This window comes from Zootermopsis nevadensis, unplaced genomic scaffold (genome assembly GCF_977971745.1).
Source record: "Zootermopsis nevadensis isolate Lab colony 2312 unplaced genomic scaffold, Znev_1.0 Znev_ptg000030l, whole genome shotgun sequence".
NCBI classification, from domain to species: domain Eukaryota; kingdom Metazoa; phylum Arthropoda; class Insecta; order Blattodea; family Termopsidae; genus Zootermopsis; species Zootermopsis nevadensis.
In genome coordinates, this window is record NW_028259162.1 from 15,024,680 (window position 1) to 15,042,873 (window position 18,194).

An 18,194-nucleotide genomic window follows, 5' to 3' on the forward strand; every position below is an offset into this window, starting at 1 on the left:
TGGGGTTTGAAACTTTGTTGTTGAAAGTGAGGTACAGATGAGAAGGGATTTCCTCTCCTTTCCTCTGCCCTTTACACAACCACCCTTAAACCTAAACCATCTCAATACGCCCCTTGTAAAGGAAGGGAGACAGAGAAGTCTGGCTAATTTTGCTTTGTCCGCTCGGGGCATGTTTGGTGCCAATGTTTGTGAGCGAGGCAATATTTCTACCGCTTTCCTTCTTTACTTCCTCCCATTTGTTGTAGGGACCATTAGAATATATAGCACAATAAAATATACAGTATCTGAGCCGACAAAGGGATTAAGCGATAGGAGTCCCGGCTTCTTCTCTAAGGCTTTATTTGCTAACAGCTCAGGTTTTGACAATTTGGTATTATAAATTGCAGTTTGCACATTCTTTATGGCCTTATTTATTATATCTGTATAAAGTGTTATGACAGTTTCGGTGGCGGTAGCAGAACTTTATTTGAGCCTTGTTACAGTCGATGTTTCGGGTTAATATACAACATGTAAGAAATGTTACTCTGTAAGACTTGAGGTTCTCACAGCGGTGAGTATGAAGATTTCTGTCTTCTGGTTTGTTGAGCTGTGTAGTCTGGTCGATGTTAACCAACGTTTCGGAGGTCATACTGCCTCCGTCATCAGGGCGATGAGTATGAAGATTTCTGTCTTCTGGGTTGTTGCGCTGTGTAGTCTGGTCGATGTTAACCAACGTTTCAGAGGTCATACTGCCTCCATATGTATGACCTCTGAAACGTTGGTTAACATCGACCAGACTACACAGCGCAACAACCCAGAAGACGGAAATCTTCAAATGTTACTCTCATCGTAGCCACAAGATTCGAGAAAAGAAAATATGCGTCAGTAAACTCTCAAAGCTGAATCCCTGGGCGCTGCGTTCCTTATTGAAATAGGATGACAAATTTGTTTCATTAATGTATCCCAAAAGAAGAAAACATTATGTCCAATGGTGATGAAATTATCAGATAGTAAGCCACGACACAACAAAATTTATGAGCATCGTTTTAGATTTTCGCAGCGATTCTCAGGAAGGCAACACCCGCGTATAATGAGAGTTACCTTTTCCTTCTGGTTTGTCATGTCTTGAAATAAGGTGTTTTATTCTTTCTGACTTTGAAAAACAAAATAAACAGGGACCTATGTTTATGATTTGCGACTTTTCACGTTAAGTAATTTCAAAATACATTCCTAAATAAAATATTATAGAGGATTTCATGTTTTCACGGAGATGAGTCCGAAGATGCTGGTCTTCTGGGTTTTAGCGTCGTGTAATCTGTCAGAAGTTTACCAACGTTTCAGATGTCCTTGCTGCCTACAACCCAGAATGGAGCCTTCTTTGAAATTCTAGACGCTCCTGAAGTTAGCCTCGTGGTGGGGCGGTTAGTAGCCTTACTTAGTATTCGAAAACTCTTTGGTTCAAATCCCGGCACGGTGACTGATTTTTATGTGGTTTTGATGACTGAATTTTTGTGTTTATCCTCGGTTCCTCCAAGTAAATACTGAGACAGGACTTTAAATTCAGCCACGACCGCTTTCTTCCATATCCTTTCCAATACATTATTTATTAATAGTCCTGTTTTCAGACAGTGTTAGTCTGAGCTACTTTCAGCATCCTTAAACATACCTATATGCAATAGATTTTCTAGAATGGGTTTCGACAGTGGTCTAGGGTGAAACGTTTTGAGAGAGGGGAGAGCTGAGTGTGACAAGTAATATTTAGAGACAGCTAGGGAAAGCTGATAGAGAAGTAGGCCCACTTATATGAACCTGACTCAGGCCCTTTCATCTTTACTTTTAATTTTTTATTCTGTATACAACAGCTGAATAGACAGAATAATACACCGACAAAGGCCAGTGATAATCTACATGAGGGCGCTGATGTCAGTGTCTGGCAAATAAATAGATTGGTGAGGTCGTTTGTTCCTTTTCATGCCACATAACCATTTGCCATGGTTGGAATATACTGTACGTACTAGTATGATACCCGGAGATAAAGAATAACTAACTCCGTGGTAAAGAGTTTTATTTTTTATTGCTGATAGTTAAGCATCTGAACAAGAAAACAAAGATTCACCGCTGTGTTCACAAAAGCCCACCATGGAATCCTAATACAGCCAGTTGAAACCATACCATACCTTAAAAACTTATTTCATTAACATCTTTTTTTTTCAGTGTCCCACGATTTGGTCCTCAAAATATTCTCTTCGTTTGAGGCTTCCAGATCAGAGTGTTTGACACATTTCTTACTTGCTGATGCATGCTAAATTTCCCACCCATCATTTCCTTTCTTATTTAATCAGCCTAATAATAGGTCTAGTAGGTGAGCGAATGTTATGGGCTTTCTCATTACTGGTTCTATTATTTTGAAAAGGTTTTTATATGAAGTTAATTTCAACTCTGCATTACTCTGCTAATGAAGGAAGCTATGATATTCTAAGTTCATAAAATCTGTCAGTTGTACGTGACGTAATTAAGAAACACGTCCAATGTTTTATTGCCTTGGTAATGTGTAAAAATACAGAATTAAACGTGTTTTATTTTTATTTGTATTGTGAAGATTTTTATGACAGCCATTTCGCAACACTGTTCAGTTCGCAGTTTTCACTCATAAGTGCTGAGGCTGTCTTGGCATTTTTATTTCTACATCTGCTCGTCCCAGACACTCAATGCCACATATGGTGGCATAATTTTCTCACGCTTACGGTGTATGACCAGAAATGCAAATAAAAACCTTCTGGAAATTTGTTCATGTTATTAAAGTGACATATATCCCAATTAATTTATCGTCTGAGTTAATCGAAATGGCAAAAATATAAAGTTAACGTGATCACTTGGCACAATTTACCATTTTAATACTTTAATCTATGAAAACGTTCAAGTACATTAGGCAACGCATAGAAAATAAACTTTCAAATTGATTGCCCTGACGAAGGAGGCAACAAGGGACTCTGAAAAGTTGGTAAACTTCTACCAGACTACTCGGTGTTACAACCCATCAGATGACTATCTTCGTTGGTCATTTTATATGAGACTACACAAAGCAACAGTCCAGAAGACAGTCATCTTACTCGTTGCCTTGAGAACCTGAAATGTAATGATCATAAGACAAAGGTAAAGTTTCGATTTACCCAAAGCCTCGTGTTATTGAGGCGTTGGGAGAACGAGTTAAGAAATTAGTGTAACTAATAACAGTAAACTATGGGTCATAGTGTTGGCTATTTGTCATTCATCGCGGTGCCAGTTTGATAGGATTCTGAGTTGAACTAGAGAATGGTGAAGACACTAACGCCTAAAGATGGCAAATCTGCTTCATATGTGCCACTGTGCTCTCCATGTGACAATTTTTGAGTTAAATAGTGGAGTTTCAGATTTTACGATAAGGCAGCCGTGTGTTAAAAATTGGAGTAGTATTCTGTTCTGTTAATTTACAATAACCTATGCCGTGTTTAACCCACTGGACTATAGACTAACACAAAATCGTCTTGTTTTAATGTGAACAAATAATAAATTGGAGGGGACTATCTGCTAGGATATTTGTCTTGCACTCTGGTAGAAGTTTGCCGACGTATCACCAGTGTACATGGCGCGACATCCCAGAAGCCTCTCATCTTCATAGTCGCCGGCGCAAGAACCAGAAGTCTAATCAGATAATCACAGGTGTTTACATGTCACATTGTGTAAGTTATATGGACCTAGTGTTCATTATAAAACTCCATAAATCAATATTTTCCTAAAAATTGCTTCCTGTAAAAAGTTCTTCATTCTCTCCGCTGAATGAAGGCACTCGAAATAATAATGACCCAACACACAGTCACAAGTTTGTAGGTAATATGGAAATATTTTAACTGTTTTTTGATGATAGATTGTAAAAATAAAAATTATAATTCTGCGAGTTAAATGAAAATATGTCTATGTAATGAAATTGATGAAAACTACAGAATAAAATTCTTTGTTACAGTCTTCGCCCATTCCAGTGTTTGTCGACTTCTTTATAAAAAGAAATAATATTATGTGTTTATTGTACACCCCTGACCGCCCTCGTCAGATATGGGCTGGAACCATTTTGTCGGCAGGAGGCTGATGGTTATGGCAGTTGTCATTTCGAATTGTGTGGTATATCAACATTACAGGAATCCATCCGAGCTGACAGGCGGGGTGGAACTTTGCAGTGAACTTATGTGAAGTGAAGAGGAGGTAAGGGCAAGTCTGTTGCATGTATGCATGTTGTCTGCGTAGATGCTTCCAGGCGGTGGAACAGAAAAGACAGGAAGGTCATACAGAGGTCCCGGCTAGCTAGGTCTCATAAATCATGTCTCACTTCGCTGGCAGCATCTTGATGGAGCAGGAGGGGACAGAGGGCAGACGAGAAATGACCCGAAGTGGCTCAGACACTTGCTGGCTGTTAAGTGGGTAAGAGTCTTTGTTATGATGTGTCGTTCTGTTTGCATAAGGCTCCTGCCGAAACAGTCATCTCTGACAAATCTTGTATGTCTATAATTTACAAAGTTTATGTTGGTGTTGGTCTTCTGTGTAGTAACGCCGGGTGGACTTGATAGATACCAAAGTTTCAGATGGACATACTGTCACCATCTTCTGGCCTAAGACGACTAAAGCTTCGTTCACACTTACGAACGTTCGTAACTCATTTAATATAATTTGTATGAGATCGGTTCGTATGTAGTGAACGAGGCTTATAATATTTTATCAAGTACGAAAGCATTATATAAGATTTTTATTATATATATATATATATATATATATATATATATATATTCTAAAGCGATTAAATCACGGCTGTAAATGTTGTAATGGTCTGTCTAATTATGGGGCCTAACGCACAAACAATAATAAAGTTGTGTAACTTCTTCCGTGCCGGCATTTCTTGGCATTAAGTTGATGTGTAGTCAGTCGGTCGTTATTGCGACAACTCTATCCTTCTCTGACTCTCTCATGTGAGTTCGTATCTTGTTTATTATTAAAGTGTACATGTAGTCATACGATTGAGGGTGTTTGAGAACATGGTGATGAGAAAAACGATTGGACCTAAAGGACCCCATTCACAACGCCAGTCTCCATGTGCTAACAAGTGATTGCGCAAAACACTAGACCAACTGGATGTAAAATATTCGTTTGCTAAACGGATTTCAAACACTTCAGTTTAGTAATTTTACTCTGACATGAGTTTTAATTAGCGATTCAGCATGATTGGTCGTCATTTCTCTGTCTGCATCGGAAACGAATTTTTTCTAACTAGGGTTTTATACCCTTCAGCCTTTGAATTCCTGTTTTTTGTAGAATTCATTTTTTCATGCCAAAGGAACTTAGGAGGAATTTTCAGATGGTCGTAATAAATATGGACAATTATTACAGGTGTGAGTTTATGCCGATGTTCGACATCTGTACAGCACAGTGTAGCAGTAAAGTAAATCTGTCCCACTATACGCCATGTATGTGCTTGGGGGGAGTGGAGGTATAGCTCCTACTCATTCTTGACCTCGGTACTAGATGGGGGTGAGTGGTCAGCATCACGCCCCGGCCGGCTTTACCCCCGGGAAAGGACCCCGGTACCCATTGTAGAGGAGGCTGGGTGGGCCCCAGAATCGGTCTGGACGCAGAGGCTAGAGGAAAAATCCTCTGCCCCCGTCGGGGATCGAACCCCGGTCGTCCAGCCCGTAGCTAGTCACTATACTGACTGAGTTATCCCGGCTCATACAGCACAGTGTAGCATCTAGAGAAATAAAGTATGTTGGTGTAGAGGTCATTGTTATAGGTCTGCCGCCACTCTCCATGAAGCTGTTCCAATCGTGTACATGACGAGCTGTATAGTAAACGATTAAATTGTTTCACGTATCGATCGGGAAAACTGATTTGTACGGTTCCGCAAGAATTTTAGTTGTTTCGTGATTCTTAAGAAGCGAATTAATCGGTGGAGAAAGTATTCAACAACTCATTTGTTACATAAAATTAAGACGAAGCATTAAAAGTGAGTAATGACATTGTTTGTACAATTCTTCGTGTAACTCTACTACAAGTCTCTGTGTGGCCTTTGATGTGTGAGAAAATAAGAAGAAGAAATGGTCGTGACTTAAAAGAACTAAGCAGAAGAATGAACAGCTTGTTAAAATCCGTGATTCTGGACCTCTCGATGGTATGAGCAACATTTACTCTGTTAGTAGCATTGTTAGACGAATGAAAAAGTTAACTACAAAGTGCAGAAAGAATACAAGAACAAATATTATTGGTATTAGATTTTTATCATTCTCTAGGATGAACAAACACTGGTCATGTTCAAAAACTGAAATGAAACCGGAATTGGCTCAGAGCCCATAACCTTTAAATTATAACCCTTTTTATAACTTTGTATGGCAGAAGAAAGACAATGGAAACCAACCGATAAAAAATTTTTATTTCGATGTTTCATTACTAGAAACCGAATACGGTTTCGTGCAATGGTCTACTGCAGTGACTAGTTTGGGACGCTAACGTGTTTTGGATATTAAGGAAAACGTTCAAAAGGTTAAGAATTATGAATATGTTCTCCGACAGGAGGCCTATCAGGAGAAGAGTCAAACTGGTGAAGCGTATAAGAAAACGTAGCATTTAAAATCACGGTGTTAATGCTTGAAGACATAAAATAGGAAAGAGGAATACTCATTGGAACACTACAGTAGAATATGAGTTATAACCACTTTGCAGACGCAGCTGCCAATATCTAACATATATTCACACCGCTATCTCCACTTTATTGAATGAGAATTGACGTAAAATGGTATATATGGAACCCCCCCACAAAAGGCACGATTTAATATTCATACGTATCTGTTCTCAAAATAAATCGATGTAAAATATAATGGATGCCATCGCACAAAGAACAGAGGACAACAATATTTAGTGTTAGGAATGAGTTCCAAGATTTAGATAAAAGTAGTGTGATTTAATTTTGATAACACTAACCAGCTGATTCCGATGATTCCGCAATACTGGTTTTTTACATTTGGTCAGACGTTTGTTACACTTCCATTAAAGTGTGACGAATCTGTAGGGTTTGAGGTTTTCACGGCGGTGAGTCTGAAGTTTGCAGCCATCTTCTGTCAAGAATCTACTGTAGCACACCAACAAAGATGTGTACCAAATTAATTTGCATTGCTCGTAATTTGAAGCTAAATGGTAAATATTATGTACCACTTGTTATAACAATCAATAACTGAGCTTTTTGATAAAAAAAATGGGTCTTGTATGATTCTCATTGTAGGTCTAAGCGCGGATTATTTTCTTAAACAAGATTAACGAAATTATATTTATACTGTGGACGAGCTGCATTTCACTTGAAATGCAGAATGAATTCTTTGATGTTATTTACAAGAACTTCGACTTAAAGGTGGAGTTAACAGATGCTGTTTAGTAACCATTTCCCATTTGATTGTTTTGTATCTCACATAATACCAGTTTCGACTGCATCAGAAGTATGTAGAGGCAAAGAGGAGAAGCTTATTTATGTAATAGACGAGTTTTGGTTCGTGATAATTTTTTTAAAATTACTATTAATCTGCAAGCGTCGTATAAACACAGTCTCACCGAAATCCGTTTTGAGATCTCGGATATGAAATGAAGGCAATATCAGACAGATATGACCTCCCTCGTACACGTTCACTTTGTGCATTCCGTGAAAATAAAGGCACAGTTGCCTGTCCTGTTGTCTCCGATCTTCAAACCACATAAGTTAGACGAATATCATTTGTCAGGCGACACCAGCATAGAAGTCCGAATGACTAAGTAAACGGAGAAGCCTTTGGCTTCGTTATGAAACGAATCTATAATGAAGCATTAAGTTGTAACTACTGGAAAATACTACCAGCGGAAACTGTTACTGATCGCACACCTACTGTAATTTTAATTCAATTTATGGCCTAAATTGTCTTGGGAGACACGTAAGAAATATATTATCGCGGACAGAGGAGCTTGCACAGTGGGTAAGCCAAGTCCCGATACGCTCTTCGGGCCGCGCGGCCGTTCATCACTGCAAGGTCGGAAGTTTACACCCTCGTCCCGTGTTTGCTGCCCCACGCACAGCGCAAAGACAAGTTAGGTTTTTTATTACTTGCTTTTACATGTAGAACCTACCGCGAGCCAGTGGTCTTATTTTTACTACAGAAACACACAGTGAAGCAACATTTCGGCGGCATACAAAGATTTTTCCGGGAACATGTATACAAAATGTACGAACGAACATTTTGGATACAAAACTTCAAAATTGCAAGCTACAAATAATTAATTAGATAAAGTCATAAAATATAACTTATTTGTACAGTCTCATTTCTTCCATGTCAAATGGAAGGCGTACTGAGAAGCTGTTTTATACATGTATTCTTCGCGGTTGCATTTGGCATAAAACACACCTCGGCAGAGCTCGGATTGATTTAAAAAGATGGTGGGGAAGGTTTTAGAATTTCCTGCCCACACGGTGCAGTGTATTCCAGTACCAGTTGATAATCTCACTTAAGCACTACCCTGTTTTTTAACGATCATTATATAATTTAGATAATCCTTTGTCATTTCAATCAGTTTTACATCTTCATAACGTACATCGTAAAATATATGTTAAAACTATGCTTTTATACAAATACATCTCCCCCAAGTTATGTCATGTTATCAGGTTTTCGAACCAAAACGTATATTTTCATTGTTATCTCATATATGTCACGACTCAACTGCAGCTCAACATTTTTTAATGATTTCAACTAAGGAACAAGACTTCTTGGTACTTCAGTTGTATTCGTATTCCCCTCAGCTCAATCTCAGCTTCTTCATAGACTGAGAAGCCATATTTACATTCACACAAAACAAGCACGTCACTCTTTTGAACATTAATTTTTTTGGAAATCAGACAAATAGAACTTGACGTTAGCATAAAATCATTGAATTAAGTTTCGAAATGCATTTGTCTAGTGAAAGTGGACATATTGCTCCCTGTACACTTGCAGAGACACCTACAAACACGTATGGTTTTATTTATGATATTCTTGGGTCATGTGGTTCCACTGCTTTCTATAACCGTCTTTTCTTGTACTATGATAAAATGTGTATTTCTGAAACAAAATATCAAGAAACAGAATCCGTTGTAAATGCATTGTTTTCGTTATAACTTTTCAGCGTCTTAGATTAGTAAGCGATTTCTTTCAACAATTGGTGAAAAATATTACTACAATTTATTTTGTTAAAGCAAGAGATACATTTAGGGAAACGTTAGCAAAATTTAGAAAATACAAATACACGTAATTAAATTTTCCTACAAAAGTAGACAGTAAAATACATATCGGGTAGTCAGAGAGGCAAGAGCTTATACGGTCTGCTCACAGATAATTGCTGTTCTGAAGGAATTGTGAATTATAGGATCGCCTGACTCAACTATGTCCTTAATTAGACACGATTTCGGAAAATTACACCTCTTTTACAGTGTCCTTTCCTTTACGTGAAATCTTAGAACTGTGGTTGGCAATTTGTATTAATTCCACAGGAAGAACTTACAGAAAACGAGTTCGACTATAGTTAAAGATAATAATATCAGATTACCACGAAACAAACTGGCGCATTGCACAGCGCATGATAAATAGTTTCTTTTCGTTATGTTTCAAATAATAGTAAACGATAATATTTATTCTCCCATCTTCTTCGTCTTCCAATTGATCTTTCCAAAAGACGCTCCCTCAACAACAAACAATAAATTAATTACAAAATAATATCTAACCCTAACAATTAGGTCTAATTATATATATATATATGCATGTAAGCGTATATATAAATTTCTTAACGTCACTATCGTCTTCTGAAAAAGAAATGCACTGTTATGCATTATAAGTTCCATAGAGCGCCATGTAATTTTTGTCTCTACCAACTATGCAAATAATTCACTGGAATATTCAGTTGTAAAAATAATGTACAACAAAAATTTTGCGTTAATTAATACGTACTACCAAGGTCAAAGGTCACTTATAGCGACTCTGGGCTGGGGGGTGGGTTTGTTACTTGCAGTCAGCGGTAGAAATAGCGACAGTACAAATCCAGGTTGGTGTAATAAATGCACGTGTTATATGGAGGGTCGTTAATTTTAAAATGGAAACATTAATCAGAATTGTGGCAGAAGAGTTATAGATACACTTTTTCTTGCTGTTTGACGGGGTATTGGACTCTTCTGTCATGTTAAGTGTTCTGTGCATACTTTGAGTAATTAATAATGAACACACAAGCACACTTTATTTTGAATTCAATCTCCAGGCTCGTAAGTAACGAAGTATAATTACAATTAATGCCTTCGTCTAATATGGTTTTCAGTTTTGTGATTGAAGAAGTGCGTGCTTACAAAGAGCAGAATCATGATGCAAGACAGTCAAATATTTCTAGCTGTCACTCCTTTCTGTGACGTAGAACCATCAGTCGCCTTCAGTTAAAAATTTACAATTAAAATTTGAATTTTGCGCCACCCTGGGTTAACTCCAGCGTTGTTGGAGGACAATGTGTGGTGCTCTAACGAGGTTTAACTGTGTTTATTTTAATGGGAATGTGGAGACAATAATTAAAGTAGACTAGCACCGTTTTATCTCTGTCCTCTGTCCGTTTGCTAAAACTGAAATCGAAATTACCGCAGAAGAGTATTCTGCTGCTGGTAGGTTGGCAACATCCTTTCCTCGCGTCTCTATTTTGTTTGGAAGCATCTTGCTGTTCTTACTTTATTTTCAGCTCCGCTCATATTTTAAAGTTGCAATCTTACCATTGTTTCATGTAAAGGAATTTCGAAAGAAATGTGTACACGTAAAATGAAACAGTGCCGGCTTGCTATCCATGATATACAGAATGATACAAAAGACGAGACACAATGGCTGCATAGTTATATCAACGCGGAAAGCTGTCATTTTTAATACTTAAGTAAAAGAGTATTTTTATATGTGCTTGTAAAGTTATTCGTAAAAACAGACAAGAAAGTTAATTAAACTCAACGCAAAATCGTGAGACTAAAAATATACAGAATATCCCAGAGACATAAGTACACACAATCAGTTAATAAAATAAATATATTTTAACAAACTGAACCATTACATACGTCAGCATTGGCACTTGGTGAATTAGCGAATCTAGTGCAGATGTTCAACGAGAAAACCGTTAGCTTTGTGACACAGTCGACAGCGGCGAACAGCTGACTGACGAGCGGCGACCAAAGTTGATGCTGCTGCGCCTGAGCAAGACTCTTCAGTTTCTTGTCGGAGCTCGCGTCCTTGAAGTAACCCCACGAGAGAAAGTATGATGGGATTAATCTGGCGATCGTGTGGGTGACTCAACAAATCCTTTGCGTCCTATCCATCCTTCAGGAAATCTGTTGTCAAGATAGGCACTGATAATAATGGTAATTTGGTGGTGCCCCGTCTCGTTGTTAAACCACTGGTTCGTCTCCACACAGCTGATAATGAATTCTTGAATGAGTATAAATATTTTGGGGTCATTCGTTATTCCTGCATATGCGCTTAAATTCCAGCTGTGTTCTAACTTTTGCACCATTCTGTATACTTTAAAGTTTGGTTTCTACTACATTGAACTTCCTTGAATAAAGGCATTGGCTTTCATTGCATTAAAACCTCCTGCTACGTCCTTGTTACTTGTTGGGAATCCATTTTCTTTCTTCGCCACGAACCAACAAAACTCTCATAATATTATAGAAGTTGTTTACAGATAAGGAGGTACACATTTTGATTAGAGCTTATTATGCAGAATTTTCAGTCGAGTTGTTAGGATAGTGGGTGTCTTCTGAGTCGTTGCGAAATGTAGTCTCTGGAGCGGCGGTGAGCGTCTTCCAGACAACATGGCGCAACAACCAACAAGACAGTCGTCTCGACACTGAGCCTTGAGAATCTAAATTCTCACCGAGTTCTTAGCAATTTCAGAAAAGTCCCTCAGCCTATTCCTAAGCCATTGACCTCAACAGATGGTCGCATACAACTTATAATAATATCAATTGATACAAAGAAGCGGTAAGTTAGGCCCAATATTGTTTTAAATGTAAGGTAGAACCCTTCTGGTCAACTAAACAATGCCTCTTTTAGTCTTATCCAACCCTCACTTACCGGTGCTTCCCAAAAGCTCCTTCTTTTGTCCCGGACACGGCTTCATCTCATGGCCCCACCTGGCCAATTTCAGTCGCCGGACCTATCTCCTATCCCTATTCATGGCATTTCACACAATAAGTAACATAACGCATAATACGCTTTACAAAGCCTAGACTGACAGGCCGTCTACAGACACCGAAGTTTAAGAGGCTCCATGTTATTAAGTAATAAAGATACATAACAACATTCGACAGAGGAATGAAACTTATCTCAAAGAACTATTATTTTCCACATGTTCTACCTCAGCGACAAGGCAGCTCTTCAATTGAAAGTCGACGGACATGGGATCAGGCGTCCTCATCCAATCCACCGAAAAGGGAAACTCGCGTTGAGTGAGTCGCGAACGATGTTACTGTAATGAGGAGCAACGTCACGTTGAAGATTTTGACGTAAATACGTCTATATGTCATTCGGCAAAAAAGTGAAAGGAAAACATGCAACGAAAACGTGGAAAGAAAATGTGTAAGATCCGTATCAACAAATCGACAACAATGGTTACCTAGGGAACGTCGTGTTTACTCGGCATTGTTTTAACCTAGGAAACGTCATCAAAGCTTTGTCACATTTATGGGCTTAATGTTGATGTCAAATCCTCAATGTAGTACTACTAGATCAAAATCTTGTATAGATATGGTGTTTGCACAAAATGTTGATACTCTAAAGTGCACAAATTTTATAACATAATTCAGCTATCACAGACCCATCTTAAGCGTAACTAATTCAGGTTAAATAAGCAATGTCTTAATCAAACTTTACTCAATTGTAAAGCATGTATAAAGGAAATATTTAGAATAAAGCCAATATATAAACTTCCTTTCCGTATAGACGTATTTACGTCAGATTCTCCGGAACCGTGGTTCCACTGTCAAATTTTAACTCCTCCTGAGGACAGACGTAGATCTTAAGTATATTAAAATAGTTGATAGCAGAAGAAAGAAAAGTTCCAAAAATTTTGTAATGCAACAAACCACATTTAGCACTCACGGATATGTTGGAAACATTTTCTGGGATTTTCAGTTGCTGTTCGCTACGCCGTTGATATATAAAAAGTGGCTTCGTCCGTGAAAACATCTCCTTTCGGGTTGTCTGTATCCATTGCTAGGAAATCCAGAACAGAGATAGTAAAATCAAAGCGTAGCACTTTGTCTTCCTTATTAACTTGGATGAGCCACAACTTGTACGCGTACAAACGTAACCGTTTATGCAGGACGTTGTGCGCAGTTGTCTTCTGTGTGCTGTTAGCGGTTGCATTGTCCGTCGGACTTGTACCTGCGTGAAATGTATCGTCATATGCCGTTGAACATCTTCTTCAGAAATTCCCGGTCGACCAGCGTGCTTTGTTGGCAAAACATTAGTGGTACGGTACCTCGAAACATCTGGTGGCTTTGTCCATAGGTGTATCTCCGTGGTACGTTCCACCTAAACGGTTTTTGCAAGAGAACAGGACTTCAGTTCAACCAGAGCACACACACCTTGCTTTCGCTTGCGGAGGTTACTGACAAAAACTCTTTGAGATAAGCTTATTTTTTATGTCACAAGGTGTTATGTATCTTTATAGGTTTACATGAAATATAGCATCTTAAAATCCCAAATTCCGTAACGGGACACTGTGCATTATGTATTAAGAATCAGGCCTTTGAAACCGAAACACCAAGAAACAAAGCCTAAGGGGAGGAGTCTTGCTCGAATATTTAAAGATACAGTTCTTGTTCTCTAGTACATGGACCAATACTTAATGCTGTTTAAGGAATAATTCCTGTTAACTCGGAAAATCGGACGAAAATAATTAATACATCCTGTGCACAACGCGTAGTTATAGATTGTCGAAGCAGGTGGTACATGCAGTTAACACTGTATTTTGAAGGGTCAGTATGCAAGTTGTGTGTGTGTATTGTGGATCTGTTTAAGTGTGCAAACTATGAAAACGTATAGATGATATTGGCAAAGACTTTCGACAAAGGACAGACCCGCCCTCTCGTGAGATAACGAAGTCAACACTATCATGTCCCATTTTTCTTCCCATAACGTTACATGATTTTGGTATTTTATTACTGTTCGTATCACACTAAATACTACGAAATGATGGAATTATAAATAGGAACAGAATCATACCAAATAATCTACAAGCATTTTTCTTAATTTTTGCAGACAATAAATAATAAAAGTATAATATGAGTTATTGCATCTCCATGGTTTCAAGAATCGCCGGACATGTGTTTAAACTTATTATTTTTGATGGCATATGTCAGCGTAGTTCGTGAAGCTGTCAATTATTTGCCAATGTCTGTCACAATTTCACCAGATTTCCGTCCATTAGTGAGGCATAGGGTTCTGTCTAGTTCATGCCCTGTTCGCTTGGTGCTCCGGCTGCTCTAATCCGAAGTGATGCCACCGTCACATCGTATCAAGGTTCACTCGCGCCCACCCTTCGCAACTTCGCAACCAGTGTCACGCTACACAGAACCAAAATCTAGCTGACATCGACGGAAACATTTTCCATTCTTATTTAAAGTTTCATCCTGTTACTTTTGTTTGTATATCTCTGCCGGGTCATGTATTATACATTTCAACGATTGCTTTTACGTATAAGAAACTGTCACTGTAATTTGTTTTGATGCTAGAAAAGGTAAAGGTGTCTGTCTTCCGGGATGTTGTGTCATGCAGTTTGGTAGAAATTTATCGACGTTTCAGATGTGCTTGCTGCCTCCATCGTGAGGAAGCCTTGCGCGAGGAATTGGTTTGAGACATATCAAACCAGTTCTTCGCTCACGACTTTCTCATCGTCCTGATGATGGTAGCAGCAGGTACCTCCGAAAACTTCTTACTCGCCGCCGTGAGTACGTGATATTTCACATAGTTAAGAAAGTTATCCCTAGAAATTATTAAGCACATAGTAAATCAGTACAGACCTTCCTCATCAAAGTTATTTTTGTCGATCTTAGATTTCTGAGTTGTTATCGCATGGGGTTATAGGTACAAAAACAATATAGCCATCCGCAAGTTCTCGCGCCGTTATAAACCAGAAGACCAACATTAAAACTGCGAAGAAACTAAAACACGCAGTGAAGCTAAAAGCACATGATATAAAATATGTAAAACCATGAGTAAAGGACACAAAATTAAAAATGGAACAAAACCCTGCTGTGCCATTCTCACGGATTTGCAGTACATTTAGTAGACCACTCAGCTCTGCCCCTCTGCACCTGTTCTAACAACTAATATTATTGGCCATTGATATTTCTGACTGGACGGTAGCTTCTGCTCTGTGATTAAACTTCTAATGTGTGAATGACGAAGAGATGTCTTTCTCGAGATTTCGGACGCGTCACCCCATGCTCCGTCTTGGCTGTATATTACTGTAGAGTCTAATAGGGTCTACTAATAGCTAAACTCGTCGGAAAATACACGTAGACGTGAATCACACTGCGGTAAGTAATTTCATTGCAACGTTGAAAGTCGTTATTTCTAACCTTCACCTCATCTTCCTGATAACTTAAAAGTCTGCAGTTCCTCTTCTCCTTCAACTAAGCCACAAATATCTGATTTCTAGCGCTAATTTCTTAGGCGGCCTGCAGGTGGAATTCAACAAACTTCGTGTCCCGTCACTATTATCTACTTCAAAATCGCGAGCTTCTCCATAATCTACGCTCTACCGGACAAGACAAACGGCGGGAAACAGTAAGAAACTCAAAGATTGCTGTCTTCTGGATTATAGCGCCGTTTAATCTCGTAGGAGTTTATCAACGTTTATGAGATCATTGCTGCCACCATCACCAGGGCGATATTCCATATATGAAAATCATGTATGCGTTGTCCAAGTGCAAAGCAAAACTGACAATGTTTGCAGAACTGTGTGAGCATATTTACTGCTTTTGTCTTCGGATATGTCACTTTTTCTTCTAATTTCATGGCATACTGTTTACAGTTTCAGTTTTTAATTCTATGTCCCAATATTTGTGCTAAATAAAATAAAATTATTGTGGAGATAACTGTCTTCCGGTATGATGATGATGCTTACTGCTTCCATCATCGCACCCTGATGATGGAGGCAGTTGGAACATCTGAAACGGCAGTTAGTATCTACCAGACTGCACGAAGCAACATCCCATAAGACAGCCATCCTCATACTAACCGTCAGAACCTGATGTTTCTCCTAGTTGTACGACGTTAGTTACTACGAACAAGAGACCGATTAAACAATCTCTCGGGTTTGGCTTAAATGTCGGATTAAGTTGTTAGCAGGGGAAGTGAATCAGGAATTCGCCTGTGAACATCCTTCAAAAGACATGAAAAGTGAATGTTTGGTTGTATGTAAATAAGAACACAAACAACTATTAACGCTATAAAGAAGACACTATTGCCAACATATTTCTAGTATTTTATCTGAAATCTTTTTGCAAGAAATTGAAAAGAAGTTTTAAATAGCAATAGTGCTTGTTTGCTTATTTATATTCTAATACACTACACGGTATGCAAAGTTTTAAGATTTGGTTGTATGGTTTACAATTTTGTGGAATTAAATAAAGAAACCCTTCGTTTAAAGATGTATTATAAAATCGACCGCCAAGAGTCATATGATGTGGTTCAAGTTTATAGTAAAGCTTTGGTTTGCCACCATGGCGAATGGAGCCAAATGAGAAAGAACAATATTATGGTTTTACTAGCTATCTGCTAAGCGACGGCTTAAAATACTTTCGTGCTATTATGTCATAAATTATACAGCTCATGTGTAAAACCAAAGACAAGCATCATGCAGGAGAAGTTTCAAGCTGGTCTACCTCAGAGACAAGTAGACCGTTCTGCCATGTTAAACAACTTAACTCGCATTAATATCTGTAATAATGCAAAGAAGCTTACAGTATTTGGAACAAGTTTGTTAGGAATTATTTCCAGTTTGAATTTTGTGGTAGGGTGAGACAATAAGCGACTCCAAGCAACATTTATGAGATAAGTGTGGAGTAATCCCAGTTCTTGTTTTGTGAGATAACGGACTGAGGGTCTCACGGCGGTGAAAACCGAGTGGTCGTCTTACAGGTGGTTAGTAACGTTTTGGAGATACGTATCGTCTCCATTTTCAGAGTGGAATAAGTCTATTGGCTCTCCACCATCTACATCACCTATATAAACGTCCCACATTCTAATTCGATACTTAGCCTGAAGATGGAGGCGATAATTTCCTCCGAAACGAAATCATCTACACAACCCATAAGATCACATTTAACATGCGTCATACCACTTAACATAGAAATTGAAGATTTATAACCACCGTCAACACAACAGCTGGTTTTTCGACTCATCTCGAGCTTTTTCAAACGAGTTCTCATATTCATAGTCTCCTTCAGTGTTAAGGTAGACGTGTTTTATCAACATCATTTTGCTGGCAATATATTTAAACCATTCATGTTCTCAAAGTGCAAAAGAACAATGTCACAGTTATTGTGTTAAACATTTTGTCTGAACATACGATACCATTGATAAATATTCATATCATGATAAATCCTACTTGTTTTAGAACTAAGAACTTTTTATTCTTAAAGTAGCCAGGTAGCTGTTAAGACCTTTCTTTAATATTTAATCAGTCTAGAATGAAGACATTAATATTTAAACCCACATAGCTTCTAATTATAGCTCTACAATTGTATGTAATATGGTTCTGAAGGATGTAAGTTTCTTATGTAAAACGTGTCTGCGATGTTGATCATATGCTGAACGAAGAAAGTAAGTCATAATCATCTCAGAATCATCATGTGAAATAGCGTTTGGATTTTGATCCTGCATTAACAAAACAGGTAGTATTTTAAATTTGCATATCTATCTCTAACAGCGTCAAATTAGGTTATTATTTTACAAGATCCAAAATAGATGTAAATAAATTAACTGCAAAAATTATGACAATTTCAAAATAAACATGTAATAAGACATACATTTTGATTCAAAGCCGTCCTATTACCAAATACAAATACCTCGATGAGCATCGTCTTTCTCGAGGAGGTAATAGTTGCTCAGCTGGGCTGGACGACA

General features: G+C 38.2%; 1 long non-coding RNA gene across 1 annotated transcript in view; it reads right to left on the minus strand.

Moving 5' to 3' along the window:
- Positions 1-8,538: 8,538 nt before the first annotated feature.
- Positions 8,539-18,194, minus strand: part of LOC110829778 (uncharacterized) — an 81,205-nt gene continuing 71,549 nt past the window's right edge. The window contains exons 2-6 of the long non-coding RNA XR_002543076.2: positions 13,158-13,592; positions 12,415-12,525; positions 12,132-12,226; positions 11,117-11,386; positions 8,539-9,107 (exon numbers count right to left, since the gene is read on the minus strand). This is a non-coding gene — a long non-coding RNA (uncharacterized LOC110829778). The remainder of the gene's footprint in view (positions 9,108-11,116; positions 11,387-12,131; positions 12,227-12,414; positions 12,526-13,157; positions 13,593-18,194) is intronic.